Source organism: Myotis lucifugus, unplaced genomic scaffold, assembly GCF_000147115.1.
Source record: "Myotis lucifugus unplaced genomic scaffold, Myoluc2.0 scaffold_39, whole genome shotgun sequence".
In the NCBI taxonomy this organism is placed as follows: Eukaryota; Metazoa; Chordata; class Mammalia; order Chiroptera; family Vespertilionidae; genus Myotis; species Myotis lucifugus.
This window is the reverse complement of record NW_005871087.1, coordinates 3,763,592-3,778,075: the sequence shown is the minus strand read 5'-3', so window position 1 is coordinate 3,778,075 and position 14,484 is coordinate 3,763,592. Positions and strand designations below refer to the sequence as shown.

General features: G+C 36.7%; 1 protein-coding gene across 6 annotated transcripts in view; it reads left to right on the top strand.

Moving 5' to 3' along the window:
* CMC1 (C-X9-C motif containing 1) overlaps positions 1–14,484 on the top strand; it is a 60,973-nt gene that overhangs the window by 18,833 nt on the left and 27,656 nt on the right. The window lies entirely within an intron of this gene.

The following is a 14,484-nucleotide window of genomic DNA, read 5'->3' as shown; positions in this document are numbered from 1 at the left end:
GTATAGTTACGTATAGAGACTTAGTATGAGTATTTTGGAGAAACAAGTCATTGTGGTGGTTTTGATAGAGCAAGAAGAAACATAAAATAAAACATGTACCTGTTTTTCATCTGTCAACATATTCATACGGGAATATATTCCAAGATGATTTTCTTTGGTGTCATTGTTTATTGCTGAATTGTTCATGGAATTCCATAGTACTTATTATGAGTCTGTTGTTTTTTTTTTAATGTTTTATCTTGATGAGTAGAAGCTATTTATGTAAATGGGGGGGACCTTTTCTGCCTAGGGCCATTTGGATATTTATAACTTTACTAGAGGCCTGATGCACGACATTTGTGCAAGAGTAGGCCTTCCTCCCGGCACTGGCTTCCCTCTGGCACCAGGGACCCAGTCTTCCCTTGCAGCCCCGGCTTCATCCAGAAGGTTGTCCAGAAGGATGTTTGGCTGTCTGGTCTAATTAGCATATTATGCCTTTATTACTGTAGATTCTCAGGCCATACAAAATTATCAACTTAAACATTAGCCTGCTATATTTGGTCAAACATTAATTACCTTACCCCCAATGCCTCGGCAGGGCCAAAACTAAATGATTTCACTGGCCTTATATGGCCCTTGGGCTAGACATTCCCCGCCCCTGAAAATGGATGTACTACGCACCCACATACGTATGTTTTCTTTGGAGAATGTTTTAAAATATTTTTAATAGAATATTGCTATATTCTATAAACCTAGAGATGTATTGTTGATTAATATGTAACATGGTAAAAAATGTAAGCAAACCAGTGGAAGGTGAAAAATGAGGCTATAAATTATTAAAAAGTCAGTTGGCAGTATTATTGTAGAAATGTCTTTTAAAAATAATCTAACTCTTAGAATGGCCAGCTAAAAGAAAAAGTAGTAAAATTTTGCTAAGGTAGGCTACTTTCCTGGCTCCCCTTCTTCACTTTCCCCTGTAGTCTTCTTCATTGATGGACCACAGTAACTCTTAGCAGAGTGATGCGCTGCCACTTCACTACAGGTTTCTCTACAGGGAAGCCAGGCTGTGTCAACTGTAGTTTTGGGACTTTGGATGCTGGGAATATTTCCTTTCCTCTGATGTCTCTCCTTAGAGAATGACCTTTGCGATTAATGGATGGAGGCAGTAAAAAAGAATAGTTCCTCAGAACTAACATTGTATGATGGTCATTTCTGTTTCTTATATGACTTATTAGGACATATTCCAGTTTAACTTCATTTATAAATTAGATTTAAATTAAATCCATCTATATATATAAAAGGCTAATATGCAAAGTGTCCCTGTGGGAGATAGACCAGGAGACCGGGAGTTCTATTGCTTGCTTTGACATGCGCTGATCACCAGGGGGCGGCGCAGAACAAAGGAAGGCCCCGGCCGGCATCCGGGGAAGGGAGGCCCCAGCTGGCGGCCAGAAGGCCCCAAGTGGCCCTGATCACCAGCCAGGCCTAGAGACCCTACCCATGCACGAATTTCATGCACTGGACATCTAGTTTATAAATAAATTTGTTTATAAATTACCAATAATTTATTAGTGTCATTCCATGGTATTACTCGTGCTTTCATTATGAATTAATTGTTTAATCAGAGCACTTTCCTTTTACACCCACCCCCCCATGTGTCAGGGAAAATTAACTCATTGGCACCTACAGGCAGGGTTCAGTGCACATCTGGCACTGGCAGTTATGCTGATAGTCTCAAGAGCTAATCCTCCACTTGCCTCATAGAACTTTAACATATATATATATTATATACACACACACACACACATATATATATATATATATATATATATATATATCCTGATTCAGGTGGGGAGGTTAAAACTTAAAAATGGATAATAAAGTTATAGTGTTAGGGTTAACTTTTCACTACCAGGAAAATTTAATAAGTTACTGGTCTAAAGTTATAAATATGAGTTGTATTTATGCAGTCTTGTAACACATTAATTTGATATCTAGAGTGATAGATTGACTTTTTACTCCCATGATTCAGATGAAAATGCAGAATGATTGTGTGGCTTTGGGTTATAGAACTGTCTTTTCTTACTCGTAGATGATGAAACTTTGTTTTTGAAATGTAGGAGAGTATAGTTTAAATCATTTATTTGTTTGTGTTCCACAACTACCACTTTGTAATGGTACAGAAAAAAATGTTTAATTTTTGCTTCTTCATAAATTACATTGTTTAGGCTGTTGACATGGTTCAGTTTCTCTTATTGACATACTTAAAATCTTCTGAAGATTGAAAGCATCTTAAAACTTGGGTTATTTCAATGCATTTGTAATTATTAGAATATGTTATAACAATTGATTTTTTAACAATTGAAATTTTATAGATAATCATATATTGATTTTTTTTAGGCCATATGGTCCAAAACAGTGTTTTACAATCTAAAATTGATTACTTTGTAAAGGAATAATCCTTAGTATTCTTCCTGTTTAACCTTGTGAATTAGGAAAGAACATACATTGGTATTACTTAAGCGTCTGAGCAACAGCTACATTTAAACTGAACAAGATGCAAATTAGAATCAGGATACTTCCATTGTAATTTATTTACTATTTATCAACTTTGCTTTATTAAATAATTACAGGATTTTATATAAAAGCATTACGCATTGTATAGTTCTTAGATAAAGATATAGGAATTTTAATAAGTGATCTGACTTTCTGCTAAATGCCTGAAACATGATTATGTAGGAAAGCTTTTCTGTTTGATTTTTTTTTTTCCTCATGTCATTGCAACCCAGTTGATCATAAGAATTGGGTCAGGCTGCCAGCAACTTAGGTTTGTGAAGGGAATGGAACAGCTTTTTGAGGGACAAAGAGAAATGAAATCACTTTCAATGAAAGCAAGATGCCTCATTATAGTCACCAACAGCAGTTATTGACAGCTACACTTCCTATTAACAAGGAGCATTTAACTAAGAGTTTGGCTGTTGGATCTTTGGACTTGATCTAATTTGCTAGCATTAATTAGTTTCTTTTGAGCACAGACACTTGGTGCTCACAGCTATAGATTTGGAGGGCTAATTAGGATAGAAAATTGAACAGAATGGGGTAAGGCATTAACCTTCAACCATTACCAGCTGGGACACTGATAAAGACCACAGAGTCCAAATGCTCCCTATTGATGTGAAGAGTACCCTAATGAATATCAATTTCAGCTAGCTTGCTATATTCTTACTAGTTTTCTCTTCATTATAAAATTTAACCAGCTTCCATGATACCTTCATTATCTATATATACACTATTGTTTTTCATTATACACTGATTTAGTCTGAGTTGCACATTTCACCTTATGTTTTAAACATAAAATTGATCTGTAGTAGTAGATAATATTTAGAATATCTCATTAGTACAATAAAATTTAACTTTTGTCTACAATGACATGATTCTAATTCTACATTGAATTTTTATAGTCTCTCCCTCTCAAAAGCCAAAAAAGAAGTCCCCTTCCACCAAGCCTGATGGTGGAATAATTTTTTTTTCTTGGATCTGAGAGTTAACAACTTGTGGTTGATGACCTTTGGAGGTTACTTTCCACTCTGTGACTTTTTCCATGTGTGTGTGTGTGTTTTTAAAAAAATATTTTTATTGATTTTAGAGAGGGAGAGAGAGATCGAAACATCAATGATGAGGGAGAATCATCGATCGGCTGTCTCCTGCACGCCCCACACCAGGATTGAGCCCCAAACCTGGGCATGTGCCCCTGACCGGAATTGAACCAGGGATCCCCCCCCAGTCCTCAGGCCGACACTCTATCCACTAAGCCAAACCAGTCATGGATCCCATGTGTTTTGACACTTTGCTAACTTAATGATTTATATTTTCTATGTTAGTAATATTTTAAAAATATTTTTGTCATGTATATTGGTAAATTATGCATTCTAATAATTATAAATTTCACTTCTGGAAATAGAGCCTCCATTAAGAGAGTCACTGAACTGCTGTATTTTGTAAAAATTCCTCATTATATTTGCTTTTTTGGATTGCATAGTTGGCATCTGATATTGTCTCTATGCTGAAGAATGAAGTTTGCTTTAAAAATAATAAGAACCTTTTTTTTTTCTTTTGTGATGACAGATCAAGACCAAAAAAGAACATTGTCACCAGGGATGGCCTGAAACTTTCTTTAACCTAGCTATATTCTCCTACCTACCTCCTTTGGGCCTTTTACATTGTTTTAATGTTTCTTTTATATCATTTTCTTCTGTTGCCATGTTATTGATCATCTGACCAATAGGTGGGGCTTGGTTCTAAAGGAATTATATATAATATAAGGAAGCAAGGATTATTTGTTTTTTTTTGAAACATCAAAGAGCTATAGTTAAATAACACAGAAGCTTGATAAAATGCCTACTCTTTTCTAGCTGTCAGATACAACTGAAGTATGTTACATTTTGCTAAATTCCAAACATACATGAATAGACAAAAAAGAAAATCAAATTAAGAATGCTTAGGACAGTCTTTCAGAGGTTTGCAGGCAGAGAACTATCAAAAAATTATTAAAACAATTGGAGGCTATAAATGAGCAAAGTAATCTCTCTGTGTTGCTTGAACCTGCTGAAGATTTCATTTGTTGTTTGAATACTGTCATTACCACATATATTTTTGCCATTTAACCAGTTCACCAATGTCAACCAACACTGAAGTGGAGATGTAACATATCTTTAGACTGGTTTGGATGTATTATGATAATATATAAAATTACCAAATATGATGATACCTGTTACAGTACATATTATGTATGTATTCTAAGAAATACAGAGTATGTTATGTACTCTAAGAAATATATGTGTGTGTGTGTGTGTGTGTGTGTGTATGGCAGACTTCCTCTTCTTAGGACCTACACTGGACTGTGTCAGGGTCCCCAAGACCAGCTCTGGGTTTGGTGATTTGCTAGGAGGACTCATGACTAAGATTTATTTAAGCAAAAGGATACAAGCAAAACAGCAAAGGGAAAAGGCACATGGGATGAAGTCCAGAGGAAACGAGGCTCAGGCTTCCAAGAGTCCTCTCCCAGTAGAGTCACTCAGGATGCCCTTCTTTCTTCAGCAGTGAGATGTGATAACGCATGAAATGTTGTCCACCAGGGAAACTCAGAGACTCAGTCCTCAGAGTTTTTACTGGAGTTGGTCACATGGGCAGCCTCTGCCTAGCATGTCCCAGAGTTTCAGAATCCCAGAAGGAAAGCAGGTGTGCAGCATAACCATATGGTTTGCACAAACAGTTTAGGCACAGTGAGCCACTTCTCTGAAATAGGGAGTGGGGGGAACACTCCCCAAATTTTGGGTCTGTGGCTCTACATAAACAAGCTACAGACCATCAACTCATTAAAAGTGCAGTCACACCCACATTGCATAATAATTTGAGTTATGTGTTGAACTTAAATGTTTAATTTTATAATTTGTAATTAGCAGTATCTACTTTGATGTTTACTTTTTACTGAAATTTACTTTTCTTAATTTTCATTACCTTATATCTTCATATGAAAAAAGTCATTCAATAAAATATGTAGTAATTAATACTTGATTTTATGAAGGATCATTAACAAATGTGAACATGTTCATATGCTGTTTTTAAAAGCATGCTATAAAATTATGTACATGGTATAATCCCAATGATAACAAAGTGATGGATATATGTAGGAAAAATAAACACCTTCAAAATTTAATAATAAATATCCGGAAATATGGGAAGAAAAAAGGTAAATCATAGGTAATTTTTTTTCCTATGTGTAGTTTTTTCATATTCACCAAAATGAAAACATCACTTTCTTTAAATAAACTTTTTTATTTCTGCATGTACAAATTATAAGTGATGAGTTGATTATGACAGAGTAAACATATATTTGTACCACTATTGAAGTCAAGAAATGGAAGTTACCAGAAGCCAGCCTTCTTTGTGCTCTTTCCCAATCACTGTCCTTTTCTTTCTCCCCAAAAGTAACCACCATTTTGATTGCAAACTGCATAGATTAGTTTGCCTGTTTTTTAATTTTAATGGAATCATACAGTATGTGCTCTTTTGGGTCTGATTTCTTTACTCAACATTATGTTTGTTAGGTTTATCCATGTTTTTGCATGTAATAATAGTTACTTCATTTTCATTGTCATATAGTACCACTATATGAATGTGCTATTCTTTATTTACCCATTCTACTGGGATGAATTTTAGTTCATTTCTGGTTTTTATACAAACATTTTTGTTTATGTCCTTGGGTACCCATATGCCATATGGGATTTCTGGGTCATATGATATATATAATCTCAACTTCAGTGGATAATGTTAAACAGTCTTCAAATTATTGGAAGTATACTAGAGTTTTTAAAACAACCATAAAGAAATATGGGAGGAAGAAGGATAATGAGTGATTTTTACAGATTTTTAAAAATTCTTCCTAATGAACATATATTTCTTTAAAAAATAAAACTATAAAAAATCAAATGTTATATTTTATTATATAAAAACTAAATACAGAAAACGGAAATTTTTCTGTATGTCACATGCTATAAAATAATTGAAAGAAAGATTACAGACTAGGAAAATATATTTCTAATGTTAGTGAGATATCCTTAGTATAGAAAGACTTACTATCAATAAGAAATTGATGAATATCCAGTTTAGAAAATGAGCAAAGGACACAAAATTTCTTTTTAATACATATTATTAAAAATGAAAAATATTTGCTCTAACTTCAGTGGGTTAATTGCAGGCCACTCTCTATATACTACTATATGTAACCTATAAACTTGATGGCATTTAAAATTCATAATGGAAAGTTTCAACTTCTGGCATGGCCTAATAGCTCTCATTACACTTGTCCTATTGAGTGGCTAAGACTCTGATCAAAACAAAGACAAAAACTCTTTGGTCTTGCTAGTTTGAAGAACCGGCACAAGGTTTGTATAACTGCAGGCCCTGGGAAGTTTGTATTTATGTGTGGTATGGTGGGGTGAGGAGAAGGGAAGAGCATAAATCCCAACAAGGAGACAGCCAGAAAAGAGGAGCCTCAAATTCTGTGCATAAAATCCTATATCTCTGGCTCAGTTCTAAACCCCATATGGGGCAAATCCCAAGCAGCTCATTTAAGGCTAGAAACTGAACCAAAATTTGAGCTGCTACCCACTGTACATTGTAGGGCAAGCATGTCAAACTCAAAGGCTAACACGGGCCTAATAAATAAGGTTTAAGTTTATTTGGGCTGCAAAAAAACAAAAACTTCAATTTTCATAGAAATGTACTTTTATTTTGATAGAGACATGCTGAATACAAAGGGCTGAAATAAATGAGTAATTGTTAACATAAAATAATAGAACATTTTAATAAAAATTAATATATTTTTCTTGAACATTAACTTACCAGACACTGAATAACTGCTCAAATTAATAAGCGTAACGCAAATAAACCAATTTTTCTTGTTCTCCAAAAGCGAAATATTTCCTGTTGTGTACACTGAACAAGTCAGTCCAAGACTAATGACATGGCATTTGGCTGCTAAAATATTCGCTGCTAGTATTAGTGGAAAGAAATGGTGCACCTGCGTGTAAGACGCGTAAGGGAAATGAATGCAACACAATTATAGTAATCAGTCATTAGTGAACGTTGTAGTTCATGAATAATTATGTGTAACAGGATATTGTAAAAATTAAGTTACAAAAATTTTTATTAAAATGTTTCTTACATACTGTTATATTGGCTGGGCCATAAAAATATTTGCATGGGCCGCATGTGGCCTGTGGGCCGCAAGTTTGACATGCTTGTTGTAGGGAGATGGGTCTGCAGTTTCGGTTCAAAGAAAATTGACTGCTTAAATAAATATGAAAGAAAAAAATGTTTTTAGAGAAACGGAACAGAATTCAAACTTTTAACGTATTATTCAGAATATTCATGATGCAATGCTAACTTATTCAGTGTGTACAGAAACAGGAAAATATGACCTATTTTCAATAGAAATCAAGGCATGCCAATCTCAAGATAACTAAGATGTTGGAATTAGCAGACAAGGATTTTAAATAAGCTGTTATAATTGCTTAAGAATATAAGGGAAAGTATGATTATAATGAATAAAAAGACAAGAAATCTTAACAGATATTTCAAAACAATAAAAAAGACCCAAATTGAAATTCTAGAACTGAAAAAAAAATCTGACATAAAAACTTCAGAATGAAAATGACAGCAGTCATGAACCTAAAGAAAGATCAATAGAAATACTCAATCTAAAGAACGGGGCAAAAAGGTTTAAAATATGAACAGAATCTCAGGGACCTATAGAACAATAACATACAGGTAACTTCTATGTAATTGGAATTGCCTACCAACCAGAATGGCTACACTTAAAACTCTGACAGGATTCCCTAAACACACACCTGTCCAATGAGCCAACATATAGTAGTTTTTTCATAATATTCAGAAAGTGAAAATAGCCCAGGTATCTCTCAAGAGGAGAAAGAATTCAAACTTTATACAAGCAGAATTGAAAGATTAATTCTGAAATAGAACACAAAACAAATGGACTATTTTCATTTCTAAATGTTGGCATTCTTTTAAACTAGCAGCTGTTCATGAACTTGACAGGCAATGATGTGTGTTTGCCAGAGATGAAGGGACACTCTTTTCAGACTGCAGTGGCATAACCTCTGGCATTTATGAAGTGTCATGCTGCTGTGTGAGGATGAGCATTAACTGCAGTGTAGTATTTCTACCTAGTTAACTGTGACAGTCTTTCTTTCATTCTTACAGGTGTCCTTAGGCATATATTATTCACTAGAGGCCCAGTGCAGGAATTCGTGCGTGGGTGGGGTCTGGCCGGCCCACTCCAATCGGGCCAGGCCAGCCATAGGGAGGGGCCACAGGTGGTTGGATGGCTGGCCCCACCCCCGATTGGGGTGGGGGGGCTGATAGGGGGTGGGGCTGGCTGTGGGGAGGGGCTGCAGGCAGTTGGCCAGCCACCCCTGCCCTTGATCGGGGTGAGGGGGCCGATCAGGGGCAGGGCTGGCCAGAGGGAGGGGTCGAGGCCAGTCGGGGGGAGGGGCCGCAGGTGGTTGGCTGGCCAGACCTGTCCCCTGGTCGAACTCCTGGTTGAACTCCCGGTTGAACTCCTGGTCAAGGGGACAATTTGCATATTAGCCTTTTATCATATAGGATTATCTTTTCTAGAGAAATTGATTAGCTGGATTTATCAGATTTTTAAATCTAACAGTTTACTTTATTTTCCGTTTCCAAAGCTGAAGAAAAACCTCTTTGGTCTAAGAATGGCTAAATAGCTAAATAGTAGTTTATGGTTTATTCTCTGAATTTAAATGGCAATTGACTTCTGCTTACATAATCTGAAAGTTCAGTGTCAGTGTGCTTCTCCCTCCCCTCACCCCCCAATCAATACCAGTAGTTTTATTCTGCATCTATATAATAAAAGCCTAAGCAACCCTTACGGTGGAACAACCAGAACAACCGGTCGCTATGATGTGCACTGACCACCAGGGGGCAGACCCTCAACACAGGAGCTGCCCCCTAGTGGTCAGTGCACTCCCACAGGAGGAGCGCCGCTCAGCCAGAAGCTGGGCTCACAGCTGGTGAGCTCAGCAGCAGTGGTGGGATGCAGCAGCACTAAGGAGCAGTGAGCAGGTGGGCAGTAAGGAGCGAGGGGTCTTGGACTGCGAGAAGGAGAGAGAAGTGGGAGAGAGAACATTTCAAGAGCAAGAAACACGGCTGGCAGACATCCCCCTAAGCCAGGGGTGGGCAAACTTTTTGACTCGAGGGCCACAATGGGTTCTTAAACTGGACCGGAGGGCCGGAACAAAAGCATGGATGGAGTGTTTGTGTGAACTAATATAAATTCAAAGTAAACATCATTACATAAAAGGGTATGGTCTTTTTTTTTTTAGTTTTATTCATTTCAAACGGGCCGGATCCGGCCTGCGGGCCGTAGTTTGCCCACGGCTGCCCTAAGCCGTCAGTTGGACATCCCCCAAAGGCTCCCGGACTGCTAGAGGGCATAGCCTGGGCTGAGGGACACCCCCCCGCCCCCCCCCCCGCCCCCCGCACGAATTTCATGCACCGGGCCTCTAGTTTTAATGTAATACCTGTGCTCATACCTTTAAAAGGCATTAATGAATAATCTGTTTACAATGATTCTTTTTATCCTTTTGATTCCTCACTGTAACCCTAAAACTGGTTATAATGATGTTCAAATTCAAAACCACAGCACAAATTTAACTATGAATCCATATTATTAGATGTCTTTGCTTACTTTAAATATCTCTGCTAACAAAGCTTGAGAAAAACCTTATTGAATTTGACTTACTAGGACACATTAACGTTATACAAGGTTCCCAGGTCATCACACACAAGTTTAGCTTCCTCTTAACTATTTGAACTTCACCATGTTTTATTACCAAGTATTTCTGTAGTTCATCCCCACACTTACACCTCCCTAGACAGCGAGGTTGCCAAAGAACTTGCCAAAGTCTGTCTTCTTTCCCAAAATTCTTCATTGATTAGCCTCCAGTCAAACCATGGGTTAATATCAAACACATGGCTAGAATCCAGTTCTCTTTGAAAAATATATTGTCTCACTTTCAATTGTCTTTCTAAGCCTATTGGATCCTTGAGCTCAGGTGATATTTCCATTCTGACAGTAACCCTTTATTGTGCTGGAGGATGCCTTTATGATTAGTAGTGGCAATTCTGTTCCAACTCAGTGCAGATTAATGCAGCTGCAGCCTTTGATTACTTTTCTCATCACTCAAATATACAAACTGAACTCTAGACCATCCTAGAAGAGTCAAGACCATATTTGGAAATTTCATACTCACTTTCAAGGGAGCTAGACAGTCATTGAACCCTAAATTATGTCAGTACAGGGTACAAATTCAAGTTTAAGATATGTTGCATCCTATTCTGTGCCTGGCATATCTCCCATAGATTTATTTTATACCTAGCTCATAAACTTTAAACTTTTGAAAAGTTGAATTTATGATCCTATAGAAGGTTTGACTAACCATACTTTTTGATGTGCTAGTGTGAAAAATTGAAAGTTTGTTTTTCTCTTATTTTGGCCTCAGGAGACCATATGTTCAATATACATATTGTTGATTTATTAAGGAACTCTTTAGTTTTGTTAGTCCCCATGATTGTTAGAGTGGACATAATTACTCAATGCTCAGTGACAAAGGATTCATGCGATTTCTTCTGTATTACCTGTTCCTTCCACATTTCCCCTGGTAAGATTTATTCAGATGATGAAATTCAAATCATATTTTTATAGTAGAACCTCTTCTCTGTCATTATAATTGGAGTGCATTTCATGTTCATCTCTCACACATAGGCTAGACCAGCGGTCCTCAGTCCTTGCTATACATCAGAATTATCTGATGCATAATTCAGGCTCCCTTCCACAAAGAAAGGTATTTTTTGTTCGTTTGTTTGTTTTTTTCCATAAGCTCCCAAGGTGAGTTGAATATGCAACCAAGGTTTGCGAAACAAGGGATTAGCCAAAGGCACAAAATTATCCCAAATTATCTATGCCAGCCTTCAAGTTTTTTCCCAGTGGGCCAGAGATTCTTAGCAAACTCTTAGGAAATAATGAACTTAAGTATGCTCTTATAGTATTAAACCTTGATCCTTTTGTTCCCCTATAAATGATATGTCTATTTCATTTCCCCTTTTCCTGTTCTGAAAATTAGTAACCTCGTGCATGGCACACAAACTTCATCCTCTTCAGTAGCCTTTCTCTTCTGTGTTCTATCATCACATGGTTTGGGTTGTCAAATTTCATATATAGGTTCTAATCATCAGCAGAGATTGGTTTGTGATCGTTTTCGATCCCTGAGTCCATAGGATGTAATGTGAATACTTAGTTTACAAGTTTAGTGAAGAAAGTTATGACAGAGAAAAAGTCTTTGACCAGCACATTAGTGTATTCTTTGCCCTCCCCAAGGTGGTGGTTCTGGTGCTGAGCACAGTAGATAAAGAGCCTCAGGTGACATGCTCTATTGAGAAGGAAGGCCTCGTGTGGTGACACATTTATTTCAAAACTGTTTTATGGGTTCAGTTAAGATTTTGTCCCAGTTAGCGAGTACATACTACAGTGTACCATATGTATACAAACATGAAAGTGGATCTTTTAGAAATCTTATTTGGATGAAAAGAAAACGTCATGATTTATCAAATTATCAATTCATCATAATAATCCTGCATATCACCCAGGTAAATTCCCAGCTCATTCTATTGTGTTACTCTGGCGGTATATACATATTAGACTTGTATATGCTCAGTTTTTGAGTGTCACTAAGGAAATGCTGATTTAAAAATGATGTTGTTGAGTCGTATAGGTTAGTGGTCTTGCTAACATTGATATAACAACTCTTTTTTTTGCTATATAAGTATTTTGAGTGGGCCTAATTGAATATCAACATTTGTACATCATGATTTAGAGTTAACTTAGATGCCTCTTCATATTTTTGACCTTGAAGGAACATTGATTTTCCTATAGTGGGTTATATTGGGTAGTTTATGTAGGGTTAATTGTTATTGAGATTGGATTCTTCACCTTTTTTCCCATTTTTAACATGCCATTTAATAAATGTAAAGTTATGCAAAGCACTTATATTAAATAGACTGGTTAAGTATGTCTTTCCTATCTCCTACATGGTTCCCACTGAGAGTGTTAATTTTCAATTACTCATTTATTATGTGTGTTATTCAGGAATATGCCTATAAAGAATATGCCATATTCTTGATCTTTGAATTGTCACTGTTGAAGAACACATTCCTTAATATTTTTTATTAGTGGGGTGGGATATATCAGTTTTCTTCTTTTCAATTATTCCCTTTTTGTTTTGAAGGAAAAGTTCCAAGATAAAAGAAAATAGGTCATGGTGTCTATAAACTGAGGAACTGAAGTATACTATGAAGTAAAAATTGAAGCTCAGTTGCCCTCTAGGGGTTCCATTTTAACACAGCACATGTCAAAGAAATTTAATGAGATCTTTTCTGGGAGGGGTGGATCTGAATAGAGGAGCTCTGTTTTTCATTTTCTGGTACAGTGTGACTCGTCAACAGCAAGCTGATTTTGACTATTTATTACAAGTGAGCACATCTCACTTTTGTAACCTAAATACAGGTTAATTAAACATCCTTTTGGGGGTTTGTTTTTAAAGCCAGAGTACCTGGCAGAATAATCAAACTATCAACATATTCTCAAGAATTACTTGGCGACCAATCTACAAATTCTTTTCTAGTACTCTTTTATCTCCTCAGTGTTATCTCTGTATAGTACTTTTATGTCAGATCCCTCCCCTCTTCTGCCAAAATTCAGTACAGACCTTTCTTTGTGGAAGGGAACCTGAATTATACATCAGGTAATTCTGATGTATAGCAAGGATTGAGGACCGCTGATGAAGCCTATGTGTGAGAGATGAACACAAGTGAACTCCAATTACAATGACAGAGAAGAGGTTCTACAATAAAAATATTTATGCTAATGAACAAAAACAGATCCAGAGACAGAGAAGCATTGATCGGACCGTCAAACCTCAGAGGGAAGGTAGGGGAGGGTGGGGGTAAGGGGGAGAGATCAACCAAAGGACTTGTATGAATGCATATAAGCCTAACCAATGGACACAGACAATAGGGGGTGAGGGCATGAGGGAGGTGGGGGGGGGACAATGGGGGAACAAGGACACATATGTAATACCTTAATAAAAAAAAGAGAAAAAGAAAAAAAATCACACTAAAAAAAATCTTTATGCTTTCAGGATGTGATCTTGAAATTTTTTTCTTTTAGGTTTAGCATCTTTGATTGGCTTTTTTGTCTGGATTGGTGAGAATGCTTCTTCTAGTTTGAAACACATTGACTGTTGGCTTTCTAGCCTAAATGGTGCCCAGCTTTGCATCACTTGAGGTCTAGGACAGTGATTCCCAAAGTGGGCGCTACCGCCCCCTGGTGGGCACTGCAGCGATCCAGGGGGGCGGTGATGGCCACAGGTGCATTTGGGGGCATATATCTTTCTGTTTTTTGCTATTAAAATTTTAAAAAAATTAATTTCCAGGGGGCGCTGAGTAATATTTTTTCTGGAAAGGGGGCGGTAGGCCAAATAAGTTTGGGAACCACTGGTCTAGGAGATTCCTGTTGGAATCTGTGTGTGGTGCAAAGTCCTATACTTTGTAAGAGCATTAGGCTCTTTCTGTTTGGAAAGAGGAAATTTTTTCTTTTTCGTTATCGAAAACTTTAACTTGGACTTGAGGAAATGGTAAATAAGGAGTTTATTTTGTGTGCAGATATTTAAATGTCTTGAATATTTGAGCACATTTTAATATCAAATATGAAAATTCACATTTATTGATATATTTTTAAAAAGATTTGTGTGATTTGTGTATATACTTTAATAATGCTCTTTTATTACCTCTGAAGGATGCTATAAAGCTTTATTTCTTTCAATGTATGTTTTCTCCTCCTAGTTA